Here is a 14,278-nt window from a genome sequence, read left to right as displayed (position 1 = left end):
ACGCGAAACAGAATAAACACTGAGATTTATTACTCCCTGCCTTAACAATAAACACTTTTTCTCTTTCGTAGCCGCGATTCTGGCATAACAATATTAATTTCCTTATAAACAATTTTACTTGCCTATACGCGGAATCTGTTATAATTCTTAAAAATGCTCTTTTAAAATACTTTAATTAAATTGTATTAGTATTATAATCTTTGCCCGTACAATCATCGTTAGATGATTCAAATGGCTAGTTGTATAACTCATGGCAACTAAATATGGCCAAATAGATGTATAAATAATAAATAAATCAAGTTTTAATAGCAAATGTACAGAACTAATTTTAAATGTTGTAAAACGCGCATGAATTATTTATTCGCGTTAAATAAATCTAGAAAATAATTATTCTGTAACTGCGTCAAGCTATACTTTGCATCTAAATGAATAATCGTTCAATTGAAGTCAGTCATTTTACATAGTTATGAATTTTCAATTATTACCGTGATAGAAGAAAAATTACACCGATACACCGATTAATCTATTTATTTACGTAAAATTTCATAAGGAATAATCTATTTGAAAGTCGTCTATAATTATGAAGCGTTAACATCTGCACATAAAATAAGTCCCGATACTTCTCACGCTATATAATGCATAACAAAAAAGTTGGGATGACTACAGACGCCGCAAGGAACATCGCTTATTTCTTCAAGAACTGGCAATACAAGTTCCACCTCGGCGCTCTATTACTCTCGTTCTCCCGTCAACAAAACCCTTTAAGTGGACTGGCGCGATATACTCGGCAGCCGGCTTGGTGACTGGTCAGCGACCGATACCACTAAGGGCGAGAGGGAGAGAGGGAGAGCGGGAGACACGGAGAGAGTGGCACACCGGCTGATCGTGTATACACATGCCGTACATGCATATACGTACTAGTCCTGTGGGAATATCTGTAGCTCTATGTTCTAGATTCCGGGAGCGCTGTCGGAAAGTGAATCTGATTTCGCTGTTCATTCGCTGTCTGCATGCCCGTTCTCACGTGACCGGTCATCGGCACTCAATCGAACAGGTTTCCCTAAGGTCATCTGCAGTTTATGCAACTTAATTCACGTTTTCTTGCATCTTGGCGCTCGATTGAAACTCGGGAGTCGCTAAATTAACCAGACTCAGTTGAGATTTGGATTTGATCGCCGGTGACTTCGGTCAATCAATTTGTCGCGTTCCTCTCGGAAATCCTATCGTGTGATTTTGTGTTATTGTGTGATTGGCATTACAGTGCAACGTAGTTAGAAATATTTTCTTTTAACAACTCGAATAGCTTTTAAACTTCTAACTAGCAATATGAATATCATTAAGAAAAAAGTGCAAGAAAATAAATTCAAGTTGATCAAAATCATTCGTACGATTAACATATTCTGATAATTAAGACGTTAATTTATTAATAATGTCTAATAGTTATAATCATATTTTATAACATACACATGATGTATGGTCTTCGAATAGTGACAAATAAAATTATTAAACTCAGTATAGTTTTTTTTATTATTTATTTCATATATATATATATATATATATATATATATATACATTCAAATCTAAAAAGAGTAAAATTAAACTAAATGCCTAATAATATAATCTAAATAGTTAAATTATATGATAAAAGTGCAATACAAAATAAACAAAATTTCAATGTGAGTACATTAATTAATAAAGTTTTGACTTGCATTAGGGCATATAGACTATTCAGAGGAAATATTCATGAAAGTGCTAATTAAACAGATTTCTACTAGAATGTGTAAAAACATCTATCACGAAATGTTTCAAAATGAATTATTACATTAGCTATCAAGTAAGATTATTATTGTCTTTAAAGCATAGCCCTACAATGTTTAGCCCTTAATAAATAATTTTTTGGCATTTACCTATTTAACAAATAATTATGATGTATATATTAATCATAGTGAAATGAATGATAAGGTCCTAGTTGTATAATTATTGCCAATCTTAAAGATATACACAATTTCGTAAGCTAGAATCTAAAAGCTTATATTAAACATTGTGCCACTTTATACATTTATATTATTGTTTAATAAGAAAAAATCCATAATTAATTATGCCAGTAACGCAAAGTGGATAATGTGCTGACTTGATTTAAGAAACGACGTTTAACATAATTGATATGGGGATGAAGCAAAAAATGAGATAATCTAAATAATCGTGCGATAAATCAGAGCTCGGACGAATGAGCGTCAATTAGCCGAGCATATAGCCGCGGTTAAATTACGCAGTGACGAGGTTCCTCAATATTTCCCGAGCGGCCGGGATTTTTCCGCTCCTATCTCTTATCAAGCCAGCAGGCGTGAAAGCCGCGAACCACGACCCCTCGTTTTCGCATTTTAATTGTTTCGCGCTTAACTCGCGTGTGGTTGTGCCTGAAGGAAAGAGGGCAGCAAGGAGGGTAAAAGCTAGCGTTTAAAAAGTATTTAAGCGCGGCTCTGAAAAGGGTGAAACCGAGACCTTTTCATAAAAAACTCGGGCAAATCCTGGAGAAACCACATTAAGCCTTTGCATTCGCGATAATTCCAAAGTGTAGACGCTGCATCTTTTAGAATACATTCGTTCGCAAAGAGCATTAAAGCAGTCAAATTTTTCGAATAAGCGTGCAAGAGAAGCAAGCGAATAAATTTGTTAATTCCATTGAAAGTGAATACTACTGTCTTGAGTGTATAGTTACATATTATTCGAGATTTTATAAATTCCCATTAATTTTACTCTAGTCAATTAAAATAAAAAAATTACCTCGGCACATTGTATATTCCTGTTACATTGATAATTAATTTCTATGCGTTAAATTTATGATAACATATGTTCTATTAATATAAACATTATTATTAATTTAATGTAGAAAATATTTTATTCTATTCGTATAATGATATATCAAATTAATAACATAATCTCAAATATACTAAGTTAATACAGTCTATGATTAACTAATGATTCGCTGAAATTCGCTTATAATTTTTCGTATTTTTTTATTATCTCGTACAATATTTCTTTAATTAACTCAGATGTTCGTAATTACAAGGTATCTTGAAAATTTCGACACTTTAATCGGCAAATTTTATCTATTATGCTTAAAACATTTCGCGATCAATGTACATGCACTGTTCTTATTTCAAATTACAACTTTGCAATAAGCACCGACTAAATCGTTTTGAAAAATGTCTTAATCTCTTCCGAGATAATACTTTTTACAATTTTACACAATGAGCTACAATTTCAAAATCGAATAAAGATCTCGTGTACGCACAGAGAAATGTAGCTAAGGGACGTGAGAAATCATCAACAATTGCGGAATGCAGGAAGCGATTAATCTCGCGCAAAGACGATAGTCGAGCCTCTCACGGATGTATGGAAATTTCCTCCCGCAGAGGCATCAGTACCCTCGTCGTCCGGCTCCTCGAGCAACACCTTGCAGAAATCCCAAGAGACGACGGTATACGTGGGCCCGAAATACAAGTAATATAAATTCAAATCAGTCCCCTGTTTTCTCGCACAACAAACTTACGTCGAACTCCCGATCCCTGACGCTGTTCGCTGTAGTTTCCTAACGTGACTTTACGATGTTGCGCGGCACGGCACAGTTATAACTACACTAATAATTAAGATTTGTGTCGAAACGAGGATGTGTGCGCCAGTACAAATACAAATATAACAAACAAATACAAAATACCCCGTAGAGCGACACTATTCGGGATATCTTCCAAGGTTTCGTAGAATTTTTAAGGAACTAAGATTTTACCAATATAAGTATGCTATGTAAAATATTTATCGTAGAACGAGCGAATAAACTTAAACTCTCAGCCAATACTCCGCCAATAATTGCAATGAATTGCAGTTGAAAACGAATACATAACCATTAGATTTGCTTTAAAATCGTACCGTTTGAAGCTTTGCTTCATTGATTCATAAAGAAGTTTATATTTTATAAAATACACTAGATATTATTTATTAGTAAGGTATATAATGTTGATAACAAATTCTGAATCCAAAGGGTACATTTATCTATTATTAATTAATTCTATTGAGAATTAAGATTGATAGATATTTATAAATAATTTTATCTTTTAATAAAACTCTTGTTGTGTTTTCAAGATATTATTTCAAAATAGTTGCCTTTCTCATCAAAATCCCAGAGATTGAAATGAAATATTCAGAAAGCGCTTTGTTAGTTTTATAAAGCAGCTTATGTAAAATTCGAATCCGACTTTCAGTTTTATAGATACATAAAATGTATATATTTCAAAATTAAAATTATCAGAAATATTATAAAATTCTTAAGTTATATTCAACATTTATTTCCGAACTGAATCTAATTTAAAGGAAACATAATTTATTAATTAAAGCATCACTCGTAATACGATAATCTATTTTTATTGATTTCAACAGACGCCTGTCTAAGGGATTTACCCAAGAAAAATATATATTTAAAAAACTGGCTAGAAATAGAAATTATTGCCAATAATATAAAAACTTATTCCCATAAATTTTTATACATATATTTCTGTTGTTACATTTTACAATAACCTTATAAGAAGAAAAAATGAATTATATTCGAAACTCTTATTAAACATTGAAATGAAACGCGTAAAGTAATTTAAAAATGGTAAAATGAATAATAATACAATAGGATATATAATTATTTTATTTTCTAAATGCATTTAAAACCCGAAATAATGTACATTTAAGCTAGGAAAATAATTTACCCTTCTGGGTTTATTTACGCCTTGCAAAAGTCTTTTTAAGATGGACAAGGAGATGGAAAAGCAATTTCACCAATGTAAAAGATTTTCCATCTCAGCTCCTTCCCATTCGGAATATTTCGCCTTAATACAACGGTAAAGTGGATTTTCAGAAAGAGCACCGCGTCGTGACCAGCCATTCGGCTCACGCTAGACGTACAAGATCCCTAAATATTAAGAGGGCATTAACGTGGTCGGCCATTTTGCATCATCCTACAGCGGCAGCGACGCCGTCGGCCGCCACCCCCTAGCTCTCGCCTCTCCACTCCCACTCGCATCCCCGGCAGACACGTTTGCGAGCTGCTGCCTTGTCAGGGCATATATTATTATATTATGAGGGTTGTCTTCTCCTGCGCTGCCATAAGCAACTCGCAAGATTATGGAAATCGCACGAGCGCATTAAGGAGTTTCGGAAAGCGACAGATCTAAAGGCGAATGGCGTCTCCGCTCGGAGCTTAAATTATTTCCGAAAGAACGGCCATTTTCAATAGGCAACACCCAGTGGCATCGGGTTCAGATCCTAGGCCGCTTGCTGAAGGGATTTTCGAAAATTTGGTGTTAGCCGCGTCGTAAATATTGAGACGTAAAAAATGAATACCTCAACTTGCTCCGTTGACAAACTATTTGATTGTATGAGCATTGGCCAAGATAATTTAGCATCGATAATAAATGATAAAATCTTAGCTATTTTCCTTTTTAAATCGTAATATTTTAATACTAAGTCAAAGCACTGACTGGTAAACAAACGGCGTTAATAAATCAAGTATCTAACATTAGCATGTCAATTGATATTCAATTCAATTAACAAGGTTGTCATAATATTGAGGAGCCTTTAACCTTAAAACACACAATTAAAGAGACACAATATTTTATGTGGTATAATACATGAGTATATCTTAAGTAGATTATGTAATAAATTAATAAATTGATTAAGAATTTCTATATTCAACCGCGTATATAAATATCTCTTTAAAATAATTAGTTTAAGGGAATTAAAGGTTATTTTTTAATATTTTACCTTTGCTTAATGATAAAAATTTTATTTATTCACTTGATTTATTATATTTCTCAATTTTTCATTTCTAATTGGTAAACGATAGAACTAAAGTGAATATAATTTTTTTTTTTAATTATAACAGTTCACTGACCTATTGGATAATTCTTTCAAACAAAAAACATACAATGCTATAATATAATGTGTAAGCGAAACGCGAGAAAAGGTGAAACTCGAAAGTAATTCGTGGAAAGCCTTTCGGTATATTAAGGTCGCGCGAATCCCCCAATCTCGAACTATTTGTGGCTCGTGAAAAGTCGAGGATTTGAATAGTCTCTGCGCTGCCCCCCCCTCACTCATTCTCTCTCTCTCTCTCTCTCTCTCTCTTTCTCTCTCTCTCTCTTTTCCTACATATACACATATCGAATCTCGGGGTATTCTATAGCATCAGTAACTGGCATGGGAGAAAGCGGGAGAAGAGTACAGTAGAGGAAATTCAACGCGAGGTGGGACACAGGCAAAATCGCCTATAGAAGTAGTAGAAGGCGAGCTTCGTTTCGAACGTATACGCTAGGCATTACTACGTCGAAGAGCTAGAGAGATGAATAAAAGAGCAAGAACAAGAGAGAGAAGGAAAGAGCGAGAGATCTCTAGAGTCTATGCCGGCAGTACGTAGGAACGTATAGAGAAAGAGCGATAGGGGGTGGTAGTGGGATGTAACCAGGTTGCGAGAAGTAGACGTAAGGGTAGAAAGAGAAGGAGATGCATATATATATATATATATATATACAAAGAGAGAACAGGAAGGATAAAGAGAAAGAGAGTAGTAGGAAAAGTGGAGTGAAAGAGGTCGCTACGGTTCTACTAATCTCTCTCTCTCTCTCTCTCTCTCTCTCTCTCTCTCACTCTCTCTCTCTCTTTCTGATGCTGTATATCCATACGTGCCCCTCCCCCTCCACAAAAAGATATATTGTTTAGTGCACATATATATACAATGAACGCGGATCACAATGCGATTTTCACAATGTCTAAGATCAGCACATCGAATTGAAGAGATTTTTTTATCAGAAAAATGATAGCACGTGTATAAATTGATGGAAAGATAACTTGAATTTCTATAATTTAGCACTAAAAAATTCTTTATTTATTACGAATTATATATGCATTATTAAACATATTTCTTATTTTTTTATTTTGCAAATTAGTAATATATATTTTAAAATAAATATTTTTAAATTAAATATTATTATTATAACAATCTTATAACAATCTTGAAGATAAAGGCTTAATAAAGATAATTCTCCCCAAGTAAGTTTTGAGGATTCAGGTCTAATAATAGATTTTCGTATTAATATTAAATTTACCGGTTCAATATTTATGTTTAAACAATAAAACTAATAGATAGTTCATTATAATCTTTTTTATTTAAACAGATTTTCTATTAAGCATGAATACAATATTCAAATTTAATTTTATATTTTATTAGATATTTATACCATGAAATCTTTTCGTCTCATTTGATACACATTAGATTGCCATAAATTATGTGAGTTATAGAACTAAAATTATATGTGTTAAACATTTTTATTTAGTTTCATAAAAATTCAACATTTATCATAAAAATCATTCCCATTGAAATGAAGCAATTTTTTCTATAAATTCATGATGAAGTGAACAGAGTAAAAAAAATGTATACACATGTTGAGAAATAAAGTATCTCGGAATTTAATGAAACGTAGATAAGCCTAAATGTGAAAATAATTAATATTCGTAAATGAGCTAGTGTGGAACATACCTGAAGGAGGTATATAAGCAAAGTGGAGAAAAGGCCGAGAATAGAAGAGAGCCGTAGGGAAATGGTACTCCGCAAGAATGAAGGAGACGCGCAGGAGAGTAACAGCGGTTGAGTACGGAGTCTAAGGTAGATTATATTATTTCTCCGCCCCATCTCGCAACGACAAGGAGCGCAGCTAAAAGAGAAAGGAGAGAGAGGATTGAAACTGGCTAGAGAAAGCTCGGTCGGCCCGCCATTTTGTGAATATTAAATCATTTATTGATCCAAGAAGGTACGCGCCTTCTCCTCCTCCTCCTCCTCCTCCTCCTCCTCCTTCTCCTCTTCCTCTTCCTGCCTCTCGAATTTCCTCCGCATACGCGAAGAGAATATGAGCCTCATACATACATGTGGAGCGAGATGCAGCATCCACCGACTCGCGATGAATGAACTGTGCACATCATTGTGTAGGTACCCGTATTAATCAGCTAATTTATAATAATATAGAAAACCAGTCATTCGCAAGCCTAAAACGATAAAAATATGAACTGGTTATCATATCAAATTAATAGATTATTTTATCTATTTCGTAGTTAATGGAGAATTCTCAATCGAATGTAAATAATAAGGCATGTAACTCTTGAGAATACAGCCACAATTCAAAAATCGTAAAACTTTTAATATTTTAACTGCAAATTATAATATCTATTTAAGATGTAGACTATCTATTAGTATATTTACTTTTATCATTTACTATCAAGCTCTAACGACATTTACATCCGTCAATAAAACAATATTAACTTTATAAAGTTAAATGGAGGAAGAAAATTCGAAGTAATGACACTTCCTACAGAAACTTTACTTATTTAATGCATCAATTTGTTAACAAAGTTTAAAACAATTTTCATAAATGTAGCTAGTAATAGTAATATTAATAACCTCGATAAATTCGCATTATTATATTTTAATTGTATAAAACTAGGTATTACCGATGTATGTAAAAATAGATTAATTTGTCTTTGGTAAGAAATGTAATTAGCGATTAAAATATACATTTATAGACTATAATTAGATTATTTCTAATTTAATAAATTATTCAATAAAAAATTACTATTTAGAAAAACCTATGCATATAACTGACCAAACTTCCTAATTGAAAAAAATTTCCTTATATATAAAAAATCTTATACACACATACTAATATTTATTTGTATGTTAATATAGATATTGATAATAATGGTTTAATATTTTTTAATATTTCAATCGTATAATAAATTAGAATTGAAACTTAATATTTAAAAGCGAATTTATGTGCATACTGATATGAGATATTTTCATTTTTATGAATCAATATTTTTGTAAATAAACACAAATTTTAAAAAATCAGCAACAGTTTTTCAATACAAATAAAATAAATACAAAATACAAATAATTGTATTACTTTAATCATAAATATAACATTGTTTATAAATGTTTATTATATTAAATATTTTTCAACATGAAAAAGGAATTTATGTATACTAATGAATTATCTAACAAATACATCAAACATACATATTTTTAATATATTTATATATCAATATAAGTATTTGTAACTATGCGTATGTATGTAAATAAAAGAAAGATTTTTATATTCCTTACAGAGTGCAAATTAACGCATTAGAGGGAAGCTTTTACTATTTAGAGATGCCAAAATATAGTTATTAGAACAATGAATGAGTTTTACATTATTGTTTGTAGAGTGTACATTCTCGGGCTCGTGGATTTCATTAAAATTGTTTCATATAGTTTTATACCCTTTTATTTAACTTTGTAGAATTATCAGTCTAACTATTTGTTTAAATCATTCAGGAGTCGACAACAAATTGTAATATCTAAATTATCCAAGTAAGTCAACAAAATTGAAATGTACTCTAACAAAAGTATCAGTAATATGGAAATGTAATTTATTCCTCTCAAATATCGATTAAATTCTAAGTCTTTATTAAGTCCAATTCGTGATTATTTTTAATGGCGACAAGCGGAACTTCATGCATCATAATAATGAAAAAAAAATTTTTTAACAATAAAAGCGATACTCGACAGATTTCTAAATGCCAATGACAATTGTGAACATTCTAAATGGTATTAAAAAATTGTCAATAATAAAAAAATAAAAAAATTAGCGCAAAAAATAACGACATGCCAATAAAAACCTATAGTTAGAAACAGAGACATTTATGCTAAAAATACATATATAGTATCTTTAATGGCCAAGTTATTTCTCCGTAGCTCTCGTTCCAGTTCTCTTTTAACTATATTACCGGACGAAATTCAACTCCAAGAAATTTACAGAGCATACTTAACGACCCTCGGCCACACACGCACATAGATATATAGACAAAGAACCAGCGCCACTAGTTCGTAGATGCGAGGCGAAATTCGGGCCGAACGAAGAGCGAATTTATGGCCACGCGGGGGTTTACTATACAGTAGGTATAGCCGACCGGGACCAAGCATTCAGCTACTCTACTCTCGTTTCCAGCCTCTCGAGAATACCGGATACCCCTTTCTTTGCGAGGTCTGTGTATGCAAGCCTATGTGGAATCATAGAATACATATAAGGGCTCGTCGAGACGCTTGCCAAGGTTGACGTTGCTGACCAAAGGGAAGGAAAAATCGAGGGCGTTCCCGAGTTACGGCGGCTATTTTCTCAGACTAATGAAATGAGGCGGACAAGCCTTTCCGGGATTCCCGCAGAATGGGGTTCATTCGACTCTTTCCTTAGACTTACTAAGGGGTCAGAAGCTGCGGATATTGCTTGTCCTTGCGTCACATCGTACCGCTCTCAAACTGATTGTTTTTAGAATGATGAATAGAAAGCTTGCATCGTCATCGTAATAGTCACCCTTATATACTGGAAGTCAAATAAAAGACAATATTTACCAAAATTATGTATTTTTCTATTAGAAAACTGCTTCTTTAATAGCATGTAATGACATTTTAGATTGCTTAATTCATATTATCAACAATTTTCCGTCTTATTAAACACAAGATTGCGCGCATTTTATAAAAATAGCTATTATAATTTAATAGGACGTAAATTTGACGTAACTTTTTCTGAAAATTTGCACAAAACGTGTATGTATGTTTCTATAAAATTTTATCGAATAAAAAGTCTATTATTTACTTATTATATCAATTTCATTATAAAATTTAATTATTCCAATAGATTCACTTAATTTTAAATTATATTTGATTCCGTGAATACAGAGATGTAAGTTCAAATTTCCGTAATATTAACGAAGTATTTCAACTATTTAATTATATATGCAGCTAATAAAAAGTGATTTTCTTAATAATATTAGCGGGACAGTATTTAATTATGAGCTTATTATTTTGACTTTATGTGAACAATTTTCTATATGTTTGAAAATTATATTTTATGTGAAATTAAATGGTCTTCGGTTAAATTAAAATATAAGAATTTCTTTTACTTAAATGTTATTACCTTCTGAAACATTTAAACACAATTTTGTCAAATTAAATTGGACCAATATGTTCAATTACGACGCAAGGAACGCCAAATGTTAATTGTTAAATATTTCTCGAATATTTTTTCTTTCTTTTTACATTTCTATTAAACAGAAAGAAAAATTTGAAATAAATATTAATAAACTACTGAATAACAATGAACGTTGAATATCTGAAAGTGCAAAATGTCAGCTTTGAATAAGCGCGAATTAAAGGTCGCAGAATGTGCGCAAGCTCTTTACCATCAGAAAAATGCAATTTTTCCCGCGCGCAGAATCGTAAAAATTTCAGACTACGTGCGGAATCGTACGGAAAAAGGACTGACGAGTAAAACAGGGTGGAAAAATACGGACGAGGTTAGTGCGGCACGAGCTGCGGAAAAATTCACGCCAGTCTGTCTTGTCGTGATTGTGCGCGAACGCATTTGAATTCCGAGCACCAAAAAACTTTGGAAAAATTTATATTTTTATGATTCACAAATAAAAATCATTTATTCAATCTCAGAAATTTTATAATAATAAACTATGCTTATATAATTATAGCTTAAGAGAAACGTGGACACTTTAATTAACTAAGTTATTATGTAAATCAATTGCATTATTAATTCTATTACTACAAATGGAAAATAAGGTAAGACAAATATAGTTACTCCTCTATCTGTAAATGATTTTACATCTATAAATATCAATAATTCAATGCCGGTTGTTTATGTTGAATGTTATACTAACAAATTTGCGTAGTCAAGTTGACCCACTGTATGTACAAATTTTGCAAAACATTTCAATATAGCGGCGTAATATCTAAATCGTGCGCTTCCATACAGCGAGTAATTTATTTTGAAATGAGGCAGTAAAAAGTATGTGGAAGGACTATTTTGAAAATTAGCAGCAATGTTAGAACTATTCGCAATGGAATGCCAGACTTTCCGTAGTCACGGCTGACATGAAATCTGGCTGGCTGTTGAAATTTCTCGAATAGATGAATCCTTCGCCAACCAGTTTGGATTCTGACTAATCAAAAATAAAATATTCATCAAATTTATAGGGAGTAATGAAATATAAACTTATTTTAAAGAAGCACAAAAAATTATGTTCACTTTTTGTATTATATTTTGAGTATTATAAAAAACGTTAATGTAATGAAATAGACAAACAAGAGCCTATTACAAATAAATTTTTATTTTCTAATGTCTCAAAAACCAAAGTATTAACATTATTTTTAAAACGAATAAATATATTGCATCTTAAATTATTTAATATAATTATAATGTTAGTCGTATTTAAAATCATAAATAATTGCACCAAATGCACTAATATACCGAGAACAAAATGTACATAACTACTTTTCTATTGATATTATCAAATTAGATAAAAGACATAGGTATTCCATGAAGATAAATGACTTAATCAATTATTTAAAACGATAATTTGACATAAACAATGCAAATTATTAAGTATCAAAAATACTCGCTTACAGAATCAACGAGAGATCCTCTCGCATTCTTTAGTTGCGAAAATGAATCCTTCCTATACGCGTGTAATCAGACACTTGCATACATGCACAGAAAACCCGAAAATTTTTCCTCATAAAAGCGTCTATCAAGCGATATAATTCACGGCGAAATTATACGGCCCTTAAAGCGGCAAAACGGGCAAGTAGAGAAGCAGCTACGTAGAGCTAGAGGAAAGCAAAAGGAAGCAAAGAGAAAGGGTAAGAGAGATGAAAAGAGGGAGAGAGCCAGAGAGAGAAAGGGGAGTAGCTCCTGCAAAGCTTCGACTTCGCCAGAGATAAGCTGTCGCGTGAGAGCTTCCCGGGGAAAAGGCCAGGATTTCAATTTAGCGAAGTTCTGAGATGAAGGGAGAGCGAAAGAGAAAGAGATAGGCATAGAGAGAAAGAGAAAGAGGGGCAGTAAAGCGAACGCGCGCCATACTTTGGTTGGTAGTGTAGGCCCCACCCCTCTCTGTCTCTCTCTCTTTTCGACTACATACGAGTCGTAGCCTGGGGTCGGCGGGAATGATATAGGGGTGTACGACGCCATTTTGAATTAGCCGCGCTTAGAAGAGCTAGGTTTTCTATCCTTCTCCGAATCGCTCGCTTACGTGAAACTTTTATGAAAGTCGAATCCCAACTCCGCCGCCACGTTCAAATGGTTATCGACTACGGAAAACGCTTTTCAAATTTGTTGCAAATATGCAGAAAGTTAGAAAAGTCCGCACACGAATACGCTGAGATTGGGTTTTATGACTACCGAGATGGCTGATGATTTAGAAATTTCCTGCGGTTATTGAAACGAACACTTCTTTGGCTTATGAAAAAATTAAATAGGAGCATTCGTACTATGATCAAAAGAACTTTCTAGATTTACATTGGTAAAATCAATTGTCGAGTATTCTTTACTTTTTCTACTTTTTATATAATAACAAATTTATTCGACTCTTATATACAAAAAATTCGTAGTGGCTGTTTTCTGAAACTTACAAAATTATCATTTCATAAAAATGTATAAATTTTTTATTTCACTATTTCCGTATATTTATTTAACTTAACTTAACTTAAGACTTAACTTCCATCTGATATAAATGACACAGTATCAATAATACTAAGCTTGGAAATAAAGAGAAACGGTAAAGATTTTTGTTTTTTTAAAACTCGAGTTCAATATTATAAAAGAAAATTTACTTAAACAAATGAATAATTCACGAATATTTTCAAATATTGTACAAAACAAATGCAAAATAGAAGTTTTCTATTTTACTAACTATATTATTACTTTATTAATTTATATTATTAATTTAATTAATAACTCAACCAATTAATTAATCGTTATTAATTCTATTGAATAAGTGCTTATAATTATGGAAGGCAGCAATAAATTTTATCTTATACAACGTATCGTAAACGTTAAAAAAATTTATTTTAAAAAATAATCTTTGTCACATTGAAGAACGAAGGATTGATTAATTATATTTAATTATTATGTATAATTATGAAAGCTATCGTTAGATATGACCTTGTTTAACCTACCATAAACTATCATTAAAAAGGTAAAGATAATCACTTATGTTAATACTATCTTATTATTAAAAATAAAATTTGATAAGATAATTGAATAATATATTTAGATTCAGGTAATAATTTTTTTATTTAAAAATAAAATATATCAAAAATGACTATCAAAAAATCATATTTTCCATTGCAATATTTTAATTTTGC

This window comes from Ceratosolen solmsi, unplaced genomic scaffold (genome assembly GCF_000503995.2).
Source record: "Ceratosolen solmsi marchali unplaced genomic scaffold, CerSol_1.0 scaffold10, whole genome shotgun sequence".
In the NCBI taxonomy this organism is placed as follows: domain Eukaryota; kingdom Metazoa; phylum Arthropoda; class Insecta; order Hymenoptera; family Agaonidae; genus Ceratosolen; species Ceratosolen solmsi.
This window is presented reverse-complemented; position numbering follows the sequence as displayed.